Consider the following 23,075-nt stretch of genomic DNA (forward strand, 5'->3'; position numbering starts at 1 on the left):
TAAGCCGCATCTCAGATGCAGCAACAATCCCATCAGTTTTTTGTTATTCCCCAGCAACCGGAGTGAGTGAGGCCGTGACAGCAGCACCATTCAGGCCGCCTGTCCGGCCCTGCTCCCTCCAATGACCCGCTGCCGATGGAAAGCAGCGAATGCAGTCTCAGACCGAACATTATTGCCCCTCCCTGGGAAACTGGATACCACGGCCCGACCAAACTTCCCCATACACCGAGCACAGGCAGAGGAAACTCCGGCGAGTTTATAAACTGATCACTCGGCCTTCCAGCAGGATTTAGCGAGAACCAGAGAGAGTGAAACTGCCATTGGGCCTCACTGAGAAAATCGGGGTCAGTAAACTCGAGATTCTGGAGTCAGGATGAGCCAGCGGTTGAGGTCGCTGTATTCAGATCGCAGTTTCGCCTGGTGGTGTGGTTTTGAATCATCAATCTTCACATTCAGTCCTTTGCTTGTACGATTTTTTTCTTGTGCCTGAGGATGGAGGTGATTTTTCTGCCCAGTTGATTTGCTGCTTCCAGTAAACCAACCCGACATCCGTCCACGGCAGGTTTGTTTTTATTTGTTGTCAGAATGTCTAGTGTTTGGGGTCAGTCGAACACGGCCCGTGGAATCAGTCCATTGTGGTATTGACCAGTTGTTCCAATACCTGAGCCACGAGCCTCATCTGGCTAAATGGGAATCCAGATGTGGCTAATTGCAATTGCAATTATTAAATTAAAATGAGTCATGGACACGGCCTTTAGGCCTGTGATCTCAATACTCATATTCGCATGTGGACTTAAATAATTTTGTGTGTTGTTGATAAAATGGTGAAAAGCAGAGTGTGCGAATGTTTTTGATCGTTGTGAGTCCTTTACTTCCTCGGTTACTGAATGATGGGAGATGTTTGTTATGAAATATACACAGGTGAAGTACATCTCACTGCATATTGTGCGCGTGCAAGATGTTTTCTGCTAAAATTCGTTCATGTGACTGAGACAATGCCACCATAGCCACATTTGCGGCTAGTCAGCAATTTCTCTTGGACAACACTGACATAGAGCATGGCCGAGTGCACTGAGTCCGGACATTGATGCTTCAGGACTGTCAGGGTGGGATTCGATTTTCGTCTCTAACAAAATTTCCATAGCAACGGAAAGAATGGCGGCTGCTGTTGCATAAACATCACAGTCAAACAAACACACACTCTTTGTATGTACTCACTTGAGGTTATACAAGAGTGGGGGGCACTAGTTAATGTACTTTAACTGAGGCGGCACTAGTTGGGGTTGTATGATAGACTGGAGCAGACGTTGCCCTTCTGTATTACTAAGGTGGGGAATTTAACAAAGTCTGCACCAGATCCCATGCATCACGAGCACGAAACATTTTTTAACCAAGTCCTAAAATACCGCCTTTAAATGAGAACGGGTGACAATTCAACACAGGAAAAACACAACAAACTCATTAAAGTTTAGACTGTCACTTGGTAACCAAGGTGGAAAGCCAACAAAGTGGAACATTGCTCAGGGATGTCCTGTTCACAAAAGGGTGGACAAATCCAATCCGGCAAATTACCGCCCCATCAGTCTACACTCAATCATCAGCAAAGTGATGGAAGGTGTCGTCGACAGTGCTATCAAGCGGCACTCACTTACCAATAACCTGCTCACCGATGCTCAGTTTGGGTTTCGCCACGATCACTCGGCTCCAGACCTCATTACAGTCTTGGTCCAAACATGGACAAAAGAGCTAAATTCCGGAGGTGAGGTGAGAGTAACTGCCCTTGACATCAAGGCACCCTTTGACCGATGTGTCTTCAAGGAGCCCTAGGAAATTGGAAGTCAACGGGAATCAGGGGGGAAACTCTCCAGTGGCTGGAATCTTACCTGGCACCAAGGAAGATGGTAGTGGTTGTTGGAGGCAAATCATCTCCGCCCCAGGACATCACTGCAGGAGTTCCTCAGGGCAGTGTCCTAGACCCAACCATCTTCAGCTGCTTTATCAATAGCCTTTCCTCCATCATAAGGTCAGAAATGGGGATGTTCGCTGATGATTGCACAGTGTTCAGGTCCATTCGCCATCCTTCAAATAATGAAGCAGTCCGAGCCCGCGTGCAGCAAAACCTGGACAACAATCAGCCTTGGGCTGATGAGTGGCAAGTAACATTCAAGTGCCAAGCAATGACCAACTCTAACAAGAGAGAGTCCAACCAACTCCCCTTGACATTCAACGGCATTATCATCGCCGAATTCCCCGCCATCAACAGCCTGGGGCTCACCATTGACCAGAAACTGAACTGGACCAGCCAGATAAATACTGTGGCGACAAGAGCAGGTCAGAGGCCGGGTATTGTGCGGCGAGTGACTCATCACCTGACTCCCCAAAGTCTTTATACTATCTACAATGTACAAGTCAGGAGTGTGATGGAATACCCTTCACTTGCCTGGATGTGTGCAGCTCCAGCTTCAATCAAGAAGCTCGACACCATCCAGGACAAAGCAGCCCGCTTGATTGGCACCCCATCCACCACCCTAAACATTCACTCCCTTCACCACCAGCGCACCGTGGGTGCAGTGTGTACCATCTACAGGATGCACTGCAGCAATTTGCAAGACTTCTTCGACAAACCCGCGACCTCTATCACCTAGAAAGTCAAGGGCATATGGCACATAGGAACAACACCGCCTGCATGTTCCCCTCCAAGTCACACACCATCCTGTCTTGGAAATATATCTCCGTTCCTTCATCGTCGCTGGGTCAAAATCCTGGAACTCCCTGCCTTACAGCACTGTGGGAGAACCTTCATCCACACGGACTGCAGCGGTTCAAGGAGCTGAATCACCACCACCTTCTCAAGCACAATTAGGGATGGCCAATAAATGCTGTCCTTGCCAGCGATGCTCACATCCCATAGAAATCGTAGAAATTTTACAGCACGGAAGGACGCCATTCGACTCCATGCAATCGTAATCCAGCTATTCCCACTCTCCCTTCCTTTTCCTGTCGCCCTGCAATTTTTTTCCCTTCAAGCACTTATCTAGTTTCCTTTGAATCTGCCTTCACCACCCCCTCGGGCAGTGCAATCCAGATCCTAACCATTCGCTGTTTAAAAAAAGTTTTTCCTCATGTCAGCTTTGGTTCCTTTGCTAATCACCTGAAATCTATGTCCTCTGATTCTCGACTCTCCTACCATTGGGAACAGTTTCTCTCTATCTGCTCTGTCTAGACCTATCATGATTTTGAATACCTCTATCAAATCTCCCCGCAACCTTCTTTGTTCCAACGAGAACAACCCCAGCTTCTCCAGTCTGTCCAAGTAACTAAAGTCACTCATCCCTGCAATCATTCTAGTATATCTCTCCTGCACCCTCTGTAAGGCCTTCACATCTTTCCTGAAATGCGGTGCACAGAACCGGACACAATAGTCCAGTTGTTGCCGAAACAGTGTTTTATAATGGTTCATCATGACTTCCATAGCTTGTTACTCGACGCCTCTATTTATGAAGTCCAGGATCCAATTTCCTTTTCAACCGCTTTCTCAACCTGTTCTGAAGTCTTCAACGATTTGTGCACATAAACCACCAGATCTCTCTGGGCCTGTACCCATTTTGGAGTTGTACCCTCTAGTTTATATTGCCTCTCCTGGTTCTTCCTACCGAAATGTATCATTTCGCATTTCTTTGCGTTAAATTTCATCTGCCACGTGTCCGCCAATGCCACCGGCCAATCTATAACCTCTTGAAGTCTGTCACCATCCTTCACACTGTTTACTACCCTTCCAAGTTTGTGTCATCTGCAAATTTTGAAATTGTGCCCTGTACACCCAAGTCCAAGTCATTAATATAAATCAAGAAAAGCAGTGGTCTCAGCATTGACCCCTGGGGAACAATACTGTACACCTCCCTCCAGTCCAAAAAACAACCAATCACCACTACTTTCTGCTTCCTGTCCCTTATCCAATTCTGTATCCATGTTTCTACTGCCCCCTTTAATCCATGGACCTCAATCTTACTGATAAGCCTATCCTGCGAAACTTTATCAAACACCTTCTGAAAGTCTGTATGCACCGCATCAACTCCGTTGCTTCATCAACCCTCTCTGTTAACTCATCAAAAAACTCTATCAAGTTAGTTAAAGACGATTTGCCTTCAACAAACCCATGCCGGCTTTCCTAATCAAGCCTCAGTCGTCCAAGTGACTGTTAATTCTGTCCCGGATGATCGTTTCTAAAAGTTTCCCCACCATTGAGGTTAAAGTGACTGGCATATAGATGCTGGCTTTATCCTGACACCCTTTTTTGAACAAGGATGTAACATTTGCAATTCTCCAGTCCTCTGGCACCTCCCCCGTATTTATAGATGTTTGGAAGATTATAGCCAGCAGCTCTGCTATTTCCACCCTTACTTCCCTCAGCAGCCGACGATGCATCCCATCCGGCCGGTTGACATATCTACTTTAAGTACAGCTGGCCTTCCAAGTACCTCTTCTTTATCAATGTTTAGCCCATCCAGTATCTCAACCATATTTTCCTTTACTGAGACTCTGGCAGCATCTTCTTCCTTGGTAAAGACGTATGAAAAGTATTCATTTAGTATCTCGGCCATCTCCTCTGCCTCCATGAATCGTTTTCTTTTATGGACCTTAATCAGAGTAGGGCTCCGACTGCCCGTTTAATGTTTACATGCCTGTAGAAGACTTTTGGATTCCCTTTTATATTGGCCGCCAGTCTATTCTCACACTCTCTCTTTGCCCCTCTTATTTTCTTTTTCACTTCCCCTCTGAACTTTCCATATTCAGCCTGGTGAATGAATGAATGAAAAACATGTTGGATTTCGGTCAGTCGGAAACAGAAAGTTATTGGTTGATGAATGGCGATTTGAACAAATTTTCGTCTTTATACTTAGTTGAATGATTTTTGCGAAATTAATACAGCAAACTATTTCGTAAAAGTTAATTTCCTGAAGGGGAACCGGCCCGTCTCCCAGCACTGAGAACATTTGTAGACGGCAACTATCTTCCCAGCATTTCCTATAAGTATTTGCACAGCAGAGTTTCCGTAGTGTAGTGGTTATCACGTTCGCCTCACACGCGAAAGGTCCCCGGTTCGAAACCGAGCGGAAACATTTTCAAAACGTTATCCACAAAAAACCAATAAATATGAAAAAACGCAAGAATTCACTCTGTGGTGAAATATGAATAAAATACAAAACCGGTATATTTTCCTTTCTCTGTTCAGTTCGACACAGATACCGAAAATGTCTCTCCTTCACTCCAGTTTCCTGCCCTGACTGTGCAGAATTTCCCTCTCAAAGCTCCTCATTGCGACTGGTTTTAGTTGATTTGTGAGAGACCATTCAAGGACCCTGAAGAGCGGCCTCGGTTAATAACTACAGTTCGAAACAGCATTGCAGCCGCGGCAACAAACACATCAGTTTTTCGAAGTTCGATGTTCCCCAGCTCCCGGATTGAGTGCACGACAGCAACGACATTCAGGCCGCCTGTCCGGCCCCGCTCCCTCCAATCACAGGTTGCTGTCGGAAAGCTGCAAATGCCGCCTCAGACAGCGCAATACTGCCCACCCCTGGGGGACAATATACCACCGAAGCTTTCACCACACATCGCAGGCATCATCTGTCCCGCAGTGTTCTTGCTTCGCTGCAAACACAGAACTTGCCAGCTGTTTCAATGTTTATTGTCTGAACAAGGATTTGAACTCTGCACACTCAAATCACTGGCCGCTTATAGAAGTCTGATCGTCCACCGACTGAGCTACCCAGACTCAATATTAGAAAAAGATCCATTATACAGATTTATGGTAGGACTCTGAATTATCCCTCGTTGACGTCGAACTGGGGTGAAATCCCTTTTATAAAATTTTCAGTAACGTGTTGAGGAGAATCCTTGTTTCTGTTGAACATGATGTCAGAAACAGACAGCGAATTCGTGAGTTTACAATTCTTCCTGTTTGTGCCAAATGTCTTGTCATTCGTTTGCACCAATTAAAATAACACTTTACCCAGTGGCTCAAAAGCTAATCTTGTCCCACACGGGAGTTAGAAAAGGCCTCTCGATCTATCAGCGTATTATCATCTGTAAGCTGAATAATTTCACCCGTTACACAGTGACACCAGGCAGAATATTTCCCTTCCAAATTTTCCCCACACGAAACTTCCAACCGATGAATATCGGCTTCACGAAAAGAAGAATTGTGTGTTTGGTTCTTCAGATTTAAAGATTTCGTACCGGCGCCTTTGCGGCATCAGCTGACGCTAATCGCCCCCCCCCTCCCACCGTAAACAATTAAACTCGCACCGACTGTTGTAAGACGGTAGGCCAGAGGAACCTAAGTGCCCACATGGGAACACTAAGAAGTAGATGCGATATGGAACAGACCAGATGTACCTTGAACTCCGGTCAAAATGTTCGGAGTAAAATGTTCGTCTGTTCTCGGTGAGGCTGAAACTCACAACCTGGGCATTTCTGAAGCTGATAAAAGTGCCGCACGCTGACCACTTGCGCTTCAAGAGCTTCGAGATCTTTCTCCAATTTCTCCAAGAAGCCTCCAATCAAGATGCGCTTCGATAAATATCCGCAGTGACCTTTAAAAGCCGTGGAATCTGAAACAAAACCCCAGACGATAAGAGCCTTTAATTATATTATTATTAACTTAGGGACAATTTTTGATGGTACTTTAAGGAGTATTTGGGGAAAGTGTGAGACGAAATTGGGAAACTCTCCCTGGGCTGTCGTTGATTGAAGAGATGGGAGTTATTTCATTTGAAAACCGAGGCTCGGAACTTTCTGATGGAGAAGTGTGATAGAAGATTGTGGTTCGTGACAGTTGCCGGTGAGATCGAGACGAGAGGGAGAAAAGTCAAAGTCACAGCTGTGACATCTCTAGTGCTCTGCTTAGCTGTAATATTTAAAAAGTAATGTACAGTACAGAGCAAGCCGATTTGGTATCGGTTATCAAAAATACTAAAAGACACGTGGTCAATCGCGGATTTGTGAAGAGGGAACGGATTTAACCGCCAGACCGAAATCATTCCCCATGAATCTGAAGCGTCTTGCGGAAAACGGCAGCGCGAACTGTGACGTTCGTGTCATGACTTGAAAGACCCTCGAATTACCGACAGTATCTTTGAACGAGTTGTGTCAGCAAAACCGTGATTGAAGCCGCTTTGCATTTGTCAAACGTGTAGGTGACGATATTGGGATTGATAAAGGTCGATATCAAATATTTGAAATATTACCATACGTCATGACCCGAAAATTGACTGTAAAATCGAGTTTTTCCTGTAAGTCGTGAATTGAAGGGAAAGGCGCACCAATCAGATCAGAGATAATGTATAAAACTTGATATCAACCACCAGGTTTCCCCTTTTTTCGGCGTTTAAAACAATCTATTTCACAGTTTGTCAAACCCGAAACAGCCTCTGGGATTTGTTGATTGGAATTTCAATGCAAATTGGGACCGTCACTAAGTATCGGAACAAATATACCCGCTGAGGTTTCGGGGTTGTTACTGGTTTATTGATATCAGTGAGTCACCGATTTTAAACTAGCTGAGGGTCTAAACCTGAGGTAAGAGCCTGGGATAGACAAGAGATTCTTCAATGTATCAAGTTAAATTACACTGATACTTCCAACACTGTACATCACATCCCTTAAACATTGTTACCTGTTACTACATAAAATTGGTGAGGGTGGAAACGGGAAACAACGGAAAAAACCTTCATTGTATCCAACTTATTAATATTATTATTATACAAACAATGTACAGCCTATCCCATAAAAAAACTCAATGCTAAACCAGTCGTCAGTCCCAGAGCCGCTGTGCCCGTGATGTGATTTGCATCCGATTCTGACTGACTTAGAGTTGGACGCGCTCCCGTCAACAGAAAACGGTTGTGGCCGGATTCATAAGAGAAAAATGAGGACCGACCTCCGCATAACCTGCTTCATAATTTAACCATTTTAGCCCCGGTATCATTCTGGTGAATCTGCGCTGCACCCCCTCCAAGGCCAACATTTCCTTCCTGAGATGTGGTGCCCAGAACTGAAAGCAATACTTTAAATTGTTTCTCAGCAGGGATTTCTATCTGTCACATACTTCCCCCCTTTGAATATCGGCTTCCTTGAAATAAAGGCCAACATCCCATGAGACATTTAAATTATTTTTTCTCCCATTCCACTGGCTTTGAGCGATTTCTGTACTTGGACCCCTGAATATCTCTGCTCCTCCACAGTTCCTAGCTTCTCACCATTTAGAAAATACTCTGATCTATCTTGCTTCGGTCCAAAGTAAATGAGCTCACACTTGCCCATTTTGAAAGTTTGAACAGACTGGGGCTCTTCTGTATAGAAAAGAGAAGACTCGGGGGTGACCTGATCTAGGACTTTAAGATTATGCAAGGGTTTGATAGGTTCGACGTAGATAAGGTGTTTGCACTTGCGGAGGTGAGGACTCCAAATCATTGGAGCCATGAACATCAGGTATTCACTATTTAATTCAATATGGCATTCAAGAGGAACACATTCACCCAGAGAGCCGTTAGAATGTGCAATTCGCTCCCACAAGGAGTAGTTTAGGCGAATAGCATGGATTCGTTTACGGCGAAGCTAGATAAACACATGGAGGAGAAAGGATTATAAGGGTTTGCTCATACGGTTAGATGAAGAGGGGATGGCGGAGGCGTGTCTTCAGCATAAACACCGGCATAATCTAGTTGGGCCGAATTGCCTTTTTCCGTGATGTACATTCTTTGTAATTCTATGTAACTCCATCTGCCACAATTTTGCCAACTCCCTTAATCTTTCAATTTCCCTTTGCAACTTTATGCTTCCATTTACACGACTCAGTGTGACACCTAACTTGGTGTCAGCGACAAACGTGGATATACGGCAGTCTATTCCGTCGTCTACGTCATTTATACACCGGGTCTCTGTCTCCCACCTTCTAACCAACTCCCTACCCGTTTCAATAGGTTGCTTTAAATTCTACGCACTCCCATTTATGTTAACAGTCTCTTCTGTAGTTCCTTATCGAATCCCTCTGGAATTCAATATTATATAACACCCATAGACATTCCATTATCTACCACGTTAGATATATCTTCAAAAAGTTCAACTAGCTTTGTTGGACTAGACTTACCCTTTACAAATCCATGCTGGTTCTGTCTGATTACTTCATATTTGTCCAAGTGCTCAGGCATTCTTTCCCTAATAATGGATACTGGTAACTTCCCCACAACAGACGTCAGACTAATGGGTCTATAATTTCCAACTTCATCTCTCCTACCCATCCTAAATAATGGAGTGACATTGACAATGTTTCAATCAAAGGAACAATTCCTGAATCAAGAGAGTTTGAACGATCATGACTAAAACATGTGCCATTTCCTCGCCTATTCCTCTTAGTCCCCTCGGGTGGTAACGATCAGGTCCTGGAGATTTGTCTATCTTTATTCTAATTATTTTCTCCATTGCCATGATTTTACTTATACTGAATCCCCATGATTTATTTACAGTTGTCCTCGTGTCTCTGGTATGTTAGCTTCATTTTGTTCTGTGAAGTAAATATTTCGCAATTCTGCCATTTCCTGATATTCAATGACAATATCACCTCCATCTGTCTTTAAGGGGCTCACATTACTCTTAGTCACCCTTCTTTCTCTTAAAGTACTGGTAAAAACCTTGATTGTTGTCCTCATTTTCCCTCAAAGGTTTTTCTCTTTTCCCTGATTGTTCCTCTTCCGGTTTTTATTTTCAGCACCGCAATAAATAATACTTTGCTCTAAAGTTCGGCTCAATAGTTCTTTACTGTCAGAGAGAGAATTGTCTGATCCCCGAATTTAGTTGATATAACAAACACAAGCACACATAATCATCGGTGTATCAACGCACTGATGGATACACAAAGATGAACACAGCGAGAAATGTAGGAAGTATCGGGATGCACAGGTGAACGGACAAGCGAAAGAGACAAAATAAAACGGTCTGAACCCCGAACAGACAATAACGTGTCGTTGATAGATGTTAGTGAGAGGAGGTGTGGGCAGTCTGCAATCAATTGGCGCTGTGGCTTAGTTGGTTAAAGCATCTGTCTTGTGAAAAGGCGATCCTGGGTTCAATTCCCAGCAGTACCTTATACAACATATTATTTTTACCTAATTTGTGGAATTAAGCGACAAAATAACACTGTGGTGTTTGTACTTCTTCAGGTTTCAGTCGGAAACAGATATCAAGATGACTGCTCAAAAACGCCCTTTCATTATTCTGACAGAACTCTCATAGAATGTGTCTGTAACATGTTCATTTCAGGACACGTTCTTCTTTCCAGTCTCATTGGGGTCGGGGGATAATTCACGATTTGAAGTTTAAACCCGGAAGTAGTCCTAATTTGGACCGAGATTTGTGATCTTGACCTGCGGTACAAACGTTTGCAAACTGGAAAATGAAAGCCCGAAATCACTCCACCTGAATCCCCTGGCCCGAATGAAATATATCCCAGGATGTTAATAGAAGCAAGGAAGGAAATAGCGGAGGCTCTGACCATCGTTTTCCAATCCTCCCTGGTTACAGGTGTGATGCCGGAGGATTGGAGGACCGCTAAAGATGTACCGTTGTTTAAAAGGGAGAAAGGGGTAGATCGAGTAATTTGTGGCCAGTCAGCCTAACCTCGGTCAGACTGAAGGTATTCCATTAAATCTACACTGTACTTCCTCCACAGCCAATACTGGGAGGAGGGGACTGTTGGCTGACAAGCCTCAGCTACACCAGGAGAGGGAGACTGACCCACGCTCTCTCTTATTTCTGGGATGTGCTACTTTTGAAAAAAAAAGGTGAGTATCTCTGTACCTTTAAACTCGCCGTCTCACTGCACGTGTATTTAAAGTGTATCGTAGGACGGTGTGTGAGTGTCTCTGTACCTTTAAACCCTCTGGCTCTCTACACAGGTATTGACAGTGTATTGTAGGACGATGTGAGTGTCTTTATACCTTTAAATTCTCTGTTTCACTGCACAGCATTGACAGTGTATTGTAGGATGGTGTGAATGGGATGAGGTTCTGTGGGGCGAAGTGTAGCCGATTGGGAGCAGCGCCCGTTTGCGGGTTGAGTATTGCACGCTTGATTTTCTCGCTCCCTTATTTCTTTCTCTCTTTCTTTCTTTCATCGCCTTACATCCTATCCTTTCTTTCACTCTCTTTTCATTTCTATTATTTCATTCTTTTTCTTTCTGCCTCCAGCACCTTTGTCTGTGTCCTGTCTTTGTTCTCTCATGTTTCTCTGCTGAAAGATCCATAATTCAGAACCGGCGCTTCTTCCAGATTTTTTTCCTTCCACAATCATGGTCTATTTCATTGACACTTTTCTGCGGCCTTGCCTACTCTAACACTCACTTTCACATTCTTACACCTTTAAGTTTGCACTGCATCGACCGCTGTTTCTCGGGGGCACATGTCCCGTTCGCATCAATGTCCATTTGTGCCTTGAAACCAGTCGATACATTTCCATCTGCTCCAGAGACAAGCTCAAAGAAAGCAGGGCTGGCATTCGGAAGGACAGCGCATACTTTTCCGTGAAATTTCCATGGGGTATCTTGTGATACGCGGGATGTTAACTGAAGAACTGAGTTTTGTTTTCATGCTCGTTGGCGCTTTTCCCCGAGCAGTTGATGTGCGGGAGAGACGGGCGGCGCTCCACAGCTGCGAATGACGGCTGAAAGGTGCACTTTTGGCAATCTGAGCGGTGCAGGAAGGTCGGAAATGTTCCGCTTGATCTTAATGGGTCTGTGGAAATGTCCGATTGAAAAGGAATGAGGAGAAATGAAAAGAGCGGCAATGGTGAAAAGGTGTCGATTACAGGAGATTGGCCGTGAGCGAAAGGTCCTTTGAATGTCCGGCGCGGAAGGGATTTTGTTCGGAAACGGCAGACTTTAAAGCGCGTGAGGAAAGTGAAGTGCGAGCTGCGTCCTTGGGTCAAATTGGGTGTTTTCAGGAAAACAGCCATTGAGAAATCACAAAAATGAAAACAGAAAATGCTGAAAACGCTGAGCAGGTCAGGCAGCACCTGTGGAGAAAGAACCAGAGGGAACGTTTCAGATCTATGACATGAATCATCAGATCTGAAGGATTTGCCATGTGCGTGAGTAACTTCGCTGTCTAAGATGCTGGCTTCCATCTCTGAATTATGTGAGCTTGAATCTTACTGCTGCCATAATTTGTAGAGTTTTTCATTTTGGCAGCCTCACCAAAAACCCTTCTTTAATAAGAAGTGCTTTTCCGCATTGCTGGTTTACACCTGTTTGCACAATTCAGCAAAGTCTGGATTGCCACCCAACTGTTTCATAGACGGAGGTGTTGGGACTGTAAGGTGTGATCTCGGTGAAGTGTCAATCAATGTGCACAATGGCGCCCTGGTGAACCGAGTACCTCTTATAGTCAGTATAATATAAAAGATATGCACCATAATTATGAATTTCTTCTTTGCATCACAGTAGCATTTATTATCAGGGAATGTACATGAGCAGGTCGATTTACGTCGCGCTCCGTTCGCTTCGCATCGCCTCCCACAAATAGAATAGAATCAGAGAAAGGTCACAGCACGAAAAGATGCAATTCGGCACATCGAGTCCGTGCGGACTGTCTGCAAGTTCAATCCAGACAGACCCACTCCCCCACCCGATCCCTGTAGCCCTGTATTTTCTTTCGTTTCAAATACTTATCCAGTTCCTTATTGAAGACCATGATTGAATCTGCCTCCATCACCCTCTCGGGCGGTACATTCCAGATCCTAAACACTCGCTGTGTGGAAAAGTTTTTCCTCATGTCACCTTTGGTTCTTTTGCAACACACCTTAACTCGATGTTCTCTGGTCCTTGAACCTTCCGACAATAGGAACAGTTTCTCTCTATCTACTCTGTCTGGAACCTTCATGATTTTGAATACCTCCATCAAATCTCCTCGGAACCGTCTCTGTTCCAAGCAGAACAACCCCAGCTTCTCCAACCTATTCATGAAACTTATGCGCCTCATCCCTGGAATCTTTACAGTAAATCTCTTCTGTGGGGATTCGGTATTAACATCGCCGAATCCACCACCATCAACATAACTGTCGTTACCATTAACCAGAAACTTAACTGGACCAGCCGCATAAATACTGTGGCTGCAAGTGCATGTCAGAGGCTGGATATTCTGCGCCAAGTGACTCACCTTCTAATTCCCTAAAGCCGTTCAACCATCGACAAGGCGCCATTTCAGTGAGTTGGAATACTCGTGTGATGGTCATCGACCTGAAACGTTAACTCTGTCTCGACCTGCTGAGGAGATACACATTTACAGTTTTTATTTCAGTATTTTCATTTTGAATAAAGGGGCTTTCACGTATTTTTGCATGTGACGAGGTGGCCGAGAGGTTAAGGCGATGGACTGCTAATCCATTGTGCTCTGCACGCGTGGGTTCGAATCCCATCCTCGTCGTTATTGTTTCACTCATTCAGTCCACCCAGAAGGTTTAGTGGAAGTCCCATCCTTCTCGAAACGGCAGACGGAGGATTTTGCATTGTTTGCTGAAATCAGCAACAGTTCCTTCCAGGAAGGTGTTGAGATTGTAAGGTCGCGAAATATCAGATTGTCCATTGGCGTCATTGTAAAAAGAGTAAATCTTATGGTCAACGTGTGTACCATAATTATGATTAGGTCCGGATCATTTCGTGTCTGTGTCTGTTTAAAAGGGATGTGCTGTAAGTCCCGGATCATTCTGTGTGCGTTTTAACCGATTTTCTTGATCCATTTTTCCTTCTGAACTGAAATGACGATCCTCTCTCGAGACGAATTTTCACCTCCTGCTTCGGGCAACTGGTAGGAAACATAACTAATACTGATGAGACCAAGTTCATTCTGCTGGGCTTCCATTCCAATCTCCACACTCTATCCCCCATTCAGACCCACCCCCGCCTGGACATTATAATCTGCGATATTCATAAGCGAATGGAGAAGCCGAATATCACGTTATAATTTTCTTGGTTGCTCAACAATGAATAGCTTCAATTGCAATGATTCAGATGGTAATCATAGAATCATAGAATCATAGAATCTTACAGCACAGAAGGAGGCCATTCGGCCGTCGTGCCAGTGTCGGCTTTTTCGAAGACCATTCCAAATTAGACCCACACCCCAGATTTTCCCATAACCCTGCAAATTAGACCTCTTCAATTATGTCCAATTGCCTTTTGAATGATCCTATGGAATCTGCTTCCACCACCATTTCAGGAAGTGCGTTCCTGATCTCAACAACCTTCTGTGTGAAAATAATTCTCCTCAATACCGCTCTAGTTCTTTTCCCAATTATTTTAAATCTGTGATCTCCGGTTACCGACCCACTTACCAGAGGAAACAGTTTCTCCCTACTTGCTCTTTCAAAACCCCTCACTATTTTGAATATCTCTGTTAGCTCTCCCGTTAACCATCTCTGCTGTAAGGAGAACAATCCCAGCTTCTCCAATCTCTCCAAATAACTGAACTCCCTCATCACTGGTATCATCCAGGCCAACCTGCTCTGAATCCTCTTCACTGTCTTTTCATCCAAAAGTGTGGTGCCCAGATCTGTACAATACACTTCAGCTGAGGCCTAAACAATGATTTGTAAGGATTAGTATGATTTCCTTTTTTTGTATTCAATGCCCCTATTTACAAAGCCAAATATCCCATACGCTTTCTTAACCGCCTTATCAACTTAACCTGTTTTATGTATATGAACTCCCAGTTCCCTCTGCACTTCGAACCCCCCATAAATTGTTCCATTTAGATGATAATGCCTCTCCATGTTCTTCATCCAAAAGTACATCACTTCACACTGATCGGCGTTAAATCTGTCACGTGACCGCCCATTTCACAAGTCTGTCTGTGTCCTCCTGAAGTCTGCTATTATCTTGCTCATTACTTACTACGTTGCCAACTTTTATATCATCCGCAAACTTCGAAATTGTACCCCTTATTCCCACATCCAAGTAATTTATATATAACAAGAAAAGCAATAGTCCTAATACCGACCCCTGGGGGATTTCATTGCATATTTCTCCCCAGTCAGAAAAACATCCGTTCACCACGAATCTCTGCCTCCTATCCCTCAGCCAATTACTTGCCCACGTTACCACTGGCCCTTTAATCCCACGTGCTTCTAGTTTTCGAATAAGTCTGTTATGTGTTAATTTCTAAAATGTGTCCTGAAAATAACTGTAATTTTATTGTTTAGCAATGAGAATACAGATATTAAGACCGAGTGATAGATCGGGTTGATTACCAATACCCCAAGGTGACGGGACCCGAGCATGGGAAATCCCGTCTGGGTTTATATTTTCCGGAAACGGAGACGGAAAATAGCAAAACTCATCCCGTCGAAATCCAACAATTGGACGAAGATCCGACAGCCTTTTCCCATCCCGGGTTTCCAGACCTGGCCGTTGAAGGAAGCCTGATAAGTCCATTAGGGAGCAACACCGAAAGTGAAGAAACGCAGACAGAGATAGATAGATACATGCAAAGAAAAATAGTATAAATCTCCAATTCTGTGATTGAGCAGAATTTAAGCTGCAGCTTCAAGGAAATTCGTCGAATGTCGTGAAATCTTAGAGGTGAACATCGGGCTGGATTATAACTTTATTTCTGAAAAAAGTAAACGCTGCCTGGTAACTACAGCTCTTATTTATTTGACCATTTTACAGTGGCGGTTTGAAGTGATTTCGAATCTCAGTGAATTTCAAGACCATGCTTGACCCACTCGTTTGGTCACCCACAGATAGCACGCGGTTGTAGACTGCGCAGGCTCATCACAGGAACTCTGCCAGACTGCATGTTCCAGACTTGTATCCAACGCTACACGTGCAGCCTGCAGCCGTGTGTGGATTGGTGGTTGAGTGTAGAACCCTCGCCTGCCGACGGGAAACCAGGGGTTTGGTTCCAGGCCAATGCAGCTTCCTTTACCTTTTGTATCTGTACCCATGAGATCGCCTGAATTGGGATAAATTCATGTGCCGGCTTCAATCTGCACAACTTCTTGAAAGATTATCTTCATTTCGTCTACGTGTCTTTCGTGGACAAACCCTCTGCATTCTGTCCTCTGGTGTTCAAACATGCTCGGCTGGAGATAAGTCAAACCTGCCTTCTGCACTTGCTTCAAAGACGTGAGAAGCCAATTGGTGGTTTTTGACGAAAAATGGGGACGCAAGGGGGCTCATACCGGGATTTGTACCAGTGAAACTCCCTGAGCGAGAATCAGACCCAAAGTCCAACTGGTAACAGAGCCGTGCAGTCACTGTAAAATTTCGCTGCTACGCAGCCGATCCGCCATCCTTTCAGAACACCATGGCCATCCAAACTCGCTTTCTTGTACGATATACAATGTAGAGCAATATCAGGTTCTAAACTAATTATTTCAGATCAACAATATTCGTCTCTCTTTATCAAATTAGTTTTGAATGTACGACTTGTATTATCAAGTAACACTTTACAGAATGAATTACTCTGAAACGACATTGTCGTCTGTCTCGGCATCGTCATAGTTTACACTCCACCATAAGTACACTTTACTCAAATTGCTGCTTTCATTCACTATGAGAACGAAGAGCCACGAATGTGGAAACATTAGCTACGAATTTAACAGCTGGGTTGCACCCTTCCTTTTCCTACTTCCTCAGTCTTTTTTTTCTTTACCCTTCTCTGCTATTGTTGCAGGTTAGATCAGCCATCACCGTTCAAGGAAGCCTGAGAAGTCCATTGTGGACAATACAGAGAGACAAGAGACGGAGACATGGAGAGATGGAGAGATGCAGGCAAAGAAAATAAAGGGTTTAAATGTCAGGTTTTGCAAACTAGCAGAATTTAAGTTACAGATTGGGAGAGATTCCTTCTTGGGTCTTGAAATCTTGCAAGAGAAGATTGGACACAAGTTAAAAGCTGGAGAATCTCTCATTCTGGGAGAGAGATAAATGCGGTCAATTAATCTATTTCAGCACTGAAGGGATCTTTAAACAAGAGCTCTGCGAGCAGAATTCAAACCTGGGCAGCAAAACCTCAATTGAATTTTGAGTCCAACGCTTTAAACACTCGGCCACCGCAGCTGTAAACGGCATGTTCATTCAGATCGGATTCCAAATGGACACATGCTGCTGTTACAAACGCGCGCATTGATGGTGCTTGGGGTCGAATTCTTACTTGTTACGCTGGAGACCTTGGTTCGATTCCCGATACAATGCAGGATTATTCTGTAACAATGAGGAACTGAAGAGCAAAAGTATACTATTTCGCCCCTCGAGCCTTATGCGCAATTCAGTGAGATCCTGGTTGATATGTAACCGAACTGCATATTATCGCCTTATTCCCATGTCCATTAATGCCTTTGGTTAACAAAAATCTATCAATTAACAATTGAGCTCGCATCAACTGCCGTTCGTGGAAGAGAGTTCCAAACTTCTACCTCCCTTTGCTTGCAGAGGTGTTTCCCAACTTCACTCCTGAAAGTCCTGACCCTAATATTTAGGCTGCGTCCCCGAGTCCGAGACACGCTGACGGGCGGAAATCTTTTTTTTCTGTTTACCCCATCAGTTCCCCTTAACATTTTGAAATGTTCGATCAAATTAGCACTTAATCTACTGAATTCGAGGCAAACCCGAGTTTATGTAATCTCTCCGCATAATTTAAACTGCGAAGTCCAGGTAACATTCTAGTAAATCGACGCTGCACTCCCTTCATAGCCAATATATCCTTCCTAAGGTGCGTTGCCCAGAACCGAAGGCAATACTCCAGGTGTGGTCCAACCAGAGCTTTGTATAGCTGTATCATAATGCCTATCCCCTTGTATTCTAGTCCTCTGGATATAAAGACCAACATTCCGTTAACCTTTTTGATTATTTTTTGGACCTGTCCATGACATTTTAATGATGTATGTTCATGGACACCAAAGTCTTTTTGGACCTCCACTGTTTCGAGCTTTTCACCATTTCGAAAGTACTCTGATTTATCCTTTTAGGTACAAAGCAGATGACCTCACACTTGATTTGCCACAATTTTGCACATTCATTTATTATATTAATGCCTCTCTGTAATTTTATGCTTTCATCTGCACTGCTCACAATGCTGCCCATCTTGGTGTCATCGGCAAACTTGGATATGTGGCTTTCTATCCCGTCATCTAATATCCGCCTGAATTGGGAAAAATCCAAATTCAGTTTCAATCTCCTCATCTTCTTGAGACATTTTATTTGCTTCATGTGTGTTGCGTCGACGAAACTTCGGCATTCAGTCCACTGGAGCTCAAACATCCTCTGGACATAATTCAGTTCCACCAACAGCAAAACTGAAAAGATGTGAGAAGACAATTGGTGACTTTTCACTAAAAGGAGAAACACATGAGGGCTCGTCCGGGATTTGAACCCGGGACCTCTCGCATATCACTCAATGAAACTCCCTAAGCGAGAATCATACCCCTAGACCAACGAGCCGCTGTTATTTCAACTGTGCAGCCAGTGTAAAAGTTGGTTGCGTCTCACAGCCGATCGACCATCCTTTCAGACCACTTCGATCCATTCAATCTCGTTTTCTATTCGGGTGGACAGCAATATCAAGTTGTGCACCAACTATTTCCATTCACCAATATTAGTCTCCCTTCACCAAATTGCTTTCGAGTGCACGACTTGAGTTATCAAGTAAGACGTTTCAGAATTAGTTGCTCTTAAAATACATTGCTTGTGAGGATACTGAGAGTCGTGCCGATTTATGGCACGCTCTGTTCCCTTTGCATTGCAACCTACACATAGAATTGAATCATAGAAAGCTTACAGCACGGAAAGAGGCCATTCGCGCCATCGAGTCCGTGCGAGATCTCTGCAAGAGCAATCCAGCTAGAACCACTCCCCTGCCTTTCCCCGAAGCCCTGCATTTTTTTCCCTTTCAAGTACTTATCCAGCTCCCCTTTGAAGGCCATGATTGAATCTGCCTCCATCACACCCTCGGGCAGTGCATTCGAGATCCGAACCTCTCGCTGTGTAAAAAAGTTTTTCCTCATGTCACCTTTGGTTATTTTGCCAATCACTTTAAATCTATGTCCTCTGGTTCTTGACCCTTCCGCCAATGGGAACAGTTTCTCTCCATCTTCCATGCCGAGATCCTTCATGATTTTTAATACCTCTATCAAATCTCTACAAAACCGTCTCTGTTCCAAGGAGAACAACCTCAGATTCTCCGGTCTATCCACGTAAGTAAAGTCCCTTATCCCTGGAATTATGATAGTATTTTTTTCTGCACCCCCTCGAAGGCCTTCACATCTTTCCTGAAGTGCGGTGTCCAGAACCCCACACAAAATTTCAGTTGTGTTCGAACCAGTGTGTTATAAAGTTTCATCCTGACTTCTATACTTTTGTACTTTTGTACTCTATACATCTATTTCTAAAGCCCAGGATCCCGTATGCTTTTTAACCGCTTTCTCAACCTGCCCTGCCACATTCAACGATTTGTACACATAAACTCCTCTTTGTTCCTCTACCGCTTTTACATTTGTGTCCTGGAGTTTATTTTGCCTCTCCTCGTTGTTCCGACCGAAATGTATCACTTCGCATTTTTTTGCGTTAAATTTCATCTGCCCCGTCTCCGCCCATGCCACCAGCCTGTCAATATCCTTTGAAGTCTATCACTATCCTTATCACTGTTTACTACCCTTCCAAGTTTTGTTTCATCTGCAAATTTTGAAATTGTGCTCTGTGCACTCAAGTCCAAGTCATTAATATATATCAAGAAAAGCAGTGGTCCCAGCACTGATCCCTGGGGAACGCCACTGGACACCTCTCGCCAGTTCGAAAAACAACAGTTCACCAGTAATCTGATTCCTGCTGTTCGTCAATTCTGCACTTATGTTGTTTCTGCCCCGTTTATTCCATGGGCCGCAATCTTGATGAGAAGCCCACCATGCGGCACTTTGGCAGACACATTTTGAAAGTCCACAAACACCACATCAACTAAATTGCCCTCATCTGTCCTCTCTGTTACCTCATCAAAAAACTCTAACAGGTCAGTTAACCACGATTTGCCTTTAACAAATCCGTGCTGCCTTTCCCTAATCAATCCACCCTCGTCCAAGTGGCTGTTAATTCTGTCCCGGGTTATCGTTTCCAAACGTTTCCCCACCACTGAGGTTAAACTGACTGGCCGATAGTTGCTGGGTTTAATCGTACACCCTTTTTTGGACAAGGGTGTAACCTTTGCAATTTTCCAGTCCTCTGGCACCACCCACATATCTAAGGATGTTGGTAGATTATGGCCAGTACCTCAGCAATTTCCACCCTTACTTCCCTCAGCAACCGAGCATGCATCCCATCCGGACCGGGTGGCTTATCTACTTTAAGTACAGCCAGCCGTTCAAGTGCCTCTTCCTTATCAATTTTTAGACCATCCAGTATCTCAACGATAACTTCCTTTGCTGAGACTCTGGCAGCATCTTCTTGGTAAAGACAGATGCAAAGTACTCATTTGGTACCCAGGCCATCCCCTCTGCCTCCGTGAGTAGACCTCCTTTATCGTGCCGAATCGGCCTCACCCCTCCTCTGACTACCCGTTTACTGTTCACATGCCTGTCGAAGTCTTTTGGATTCACTTTTATGTTGGCTGTCAGTCTATAGTCATATTTCTCTTTGCCTCTCATTTCCTTTTTCACTTCCCCTCTGAACTCCCTAAATTCGGCCTGGTGAATTAACGCATAAAAAAGTTAACATTTCTTTCAGCCGGAAATAGAAAGTTACTGGTTGATCAATGGCGATTTGAACAAGTATTCGTCTTTTTTACAGAGTTTAATGAGTTTTGCGAAATTAATACAGTGAACTAATACAGTAAAGTTGAATTCCTGATCGGGAACCGCCTCAGACAGCGCATTACTGCCCATCCCTGGGAAACAAGATACGATCGAAACTTTGACAACACATCTCAGATCCCCCTACAAAGTCACAGCTTGCCAGCTGTTCCGAAATCTGGAGCCTGGACAGGGAGTTAAACGTTGGACCATCAGCTCACTGCCCACTTTAAAAGTCTGATACTCTACCGACTGAGCTACCCAGGCTCGATACTACATAAGCTCCCATCGTACATATTCATGGGAGATCTCTGAATTATCCCTGCAGCCGTCGAACGAGCGTGAGGTCCGTTTGATAAAATTCTCAGCAACGTGTTGAGGAGAATCCTTGTTTCTGTTGAACAAGATGTAAGAAACATGAACAGTGAACTCGTGAGTTTACAATTCTTCTTGTTTGTGCCAAATGTCTTGTCATTCGTTAGCAGCAATTAAAATAGCACTTTACCCAGAGGCTCAAAAGCTGAACTTGTCTCACACGGGTGTTGGAAAAGGCCTCTCGACCTTTCAGCGTATTAACATCTGTAAGCTGAATAATTTCACCCGTGACACAGTGAAACCAGGCAGCATATTTCTCTTCCAAATTTTCCCCACACGAAACTTCCAACCGATGAATATCGGCTTAAAGAAAAGAAGAATTGTTTGTTTGGTTCTTTAGATTTAAAAATCTCGTACCGGCCCCTTTGCCATATGAGCTGCCGCTAAAAGCCCCCTCTCCCGCTATGAACAACTAAACTGGCACCTGCTATTGCAAGACGGTAGGCCAGAGGAACGCAAATGCCCACATGGGAAAACTAAGAAGTCGATTGTTGACCTCCATACGTTTGTGCCACAAGAGCGTATTGTAAAAACGACTGGTTGTTAACAAGATGCGTTATGGAAGATACCATTTGTACCTTGAACTCCGATCAAAATGTTCGGTGTAAAAGGTTTGATTGTTTTAGAAGACGCTCGAACTCACAACCTGGTCATTTCTGGAGCCCATACTGCTATAAATAAGTAACGCACGCTTAACAATTGTACAATACGAGAGCAGCGAACAACGGACGGTATCAGCACTCCTGCCAAACAGCTTCATTTTCGGTCTCTCAATTAGCACTTCGAGATCTTTCTCAAACAGAAGCTTCCAATCAGATGCGCTTCGTTAAATAACAATTCCTCAATCAAGAGAGTTTTGATCGATCATGACTAAATTTCCTCACCTGTTCCTTTTAATCATCTGGAATGGTGACCATCAGGCCCTGGAGATTTGTGTATCTTCAGCCTGATTATTTTCTCCAATGCCATTATTTTACTTATACGAATCCCCTTGATTTATTAACAGTTTTCCTCGTGTCTCTGCTTTTAGCCTCATTCATTTTTGTGACGACCGATGCAAAGTAAAAATTTAGCAACTCTGCCATTTCCTGATTTTCAATTACAATATCACCTCCATCTGTCTTCAAGCGGCCCACATTACACTAAGCCTCCCTTCTTTCTCTTAATATACTTGTAAAAACCTTGAGAGTTGTCCTCATTTTCCCTCACAAGTTTTTCTCCTTTTCCCTTTTTGCTTCTCTTGGGATTTTTTAGTTTCAGCACCACAGTAAACAACACTTCGCTGTAAAGTTCGGCTCAATAGTTCTCCAATGTCAGAGCGAGAATTGTCTGAAGCCCTAATTTATTTAACGTAACAAATACAATCACACATAATCATCCGTGTAACAACGCACTGATGGATGCACAAAGATAAACACAGCGAGAAATCCAGTCAGTGTCGGAATGCACAGGTAAACGGACAAGCGAAATGGACAGAGAGAAAACGGCCTGAACCCCCAATAGTGAAGTGTCTCTGATAGATATTAGTGAGACGAGGTGGGGCGGTTGCATCATCAATTAGCGCTGTGGCTTAATTGGTTAAAGCATCTGTTTAGTGAACAGGACATCCTGGGTTCAACTCCCAGCAGTTCCTTGTGCAGCTTATTATTTTACCTAATTTGTGGAATTAAGCGACAAAACAACAATGTGGTATTTGTCTTTGTTCAGGTTTCAGGAGGAAACGGATCGCAAGATGACTGTTCAAATACGCCCTTTCATTCCACAGACAGACCTCTCATGGAATGTGTCTGTCACACGTTAATTTAAGGACACGTTCTTGTTTCTGGGCTCGTTGGGGTCGGGGTATAATTCACGATTTGAGGTTCAAA

At 44.0% G+C, this 23,075-nt stretch overlaps 4 non-coding genes across 4 annotated transcripts; 3 read left to right on the forward strand and 1 right to left on the reverse strand.

Moving 5' to 3' along the window:
• The first annotated feature begins 5,047 nt into the window (after window positions 1–5,047).
• On the forward strand, window positions 5,048–5,120 carry trnav-cac (transfer RNA valine (anticodon CAC)). The gene has a single exon. It is a non-coding gene; the product is annotated as a tRNA-Val (tRNA).
• Window positions 5,121–10,071: 4,951 nt separating this feature from the next.
• trnat-ugu (transfer RNA threonine (anticodon UGU)) lies at window positions 10,072–10,145 on the forward strand. The gene has a single exon. It is a non-coding gene; the product is annotated as a tRNA-Thr (tRNA).
• Window positions 10,146–13,396: 3,251 nt separating this feature from the next.
• trnas-gcu (transfer RNA serine (anticodon GCU)) lies at window positions 13,397–13,478 on the forward strand. Its single transcript has one exon. It is a non-coding gene; the product is annotated as a tRNA-Ser (tRNA).
• A 4,929-nt stretch (window positions 13,479–18,407) lies between these two features.
• trnap-agg (transfer RNA proline (anticodon AGG)) lies at window positions 18,408–18,496 on the reverse strand. Its single transcript is given in 2 exon segments — window positions 18,408–18,443; window positions 18,461–18,496. It is a non-coding gene; the product is annotated as a tRNA-Pro (tRNA).
• Between the last annotated feature and the right edge of the window lie 4,579 nt (window positions 18,497–23,075).

This window comes from Heptranchias perlo, chromosome 20, assembly GCF_035084215.1.
Source record: "Heptranchias perlo isolate sHepPer1 chromosome 20, sHepPer1.hap1, whole genome shotgun sequence".
Lineage (NCBI taxonomy): Eukaryota > Metazoa > Chordata > Chondrichthyes > Hexanchiformes > Hexanchidae > Heptranchias > Heptranchias perlo.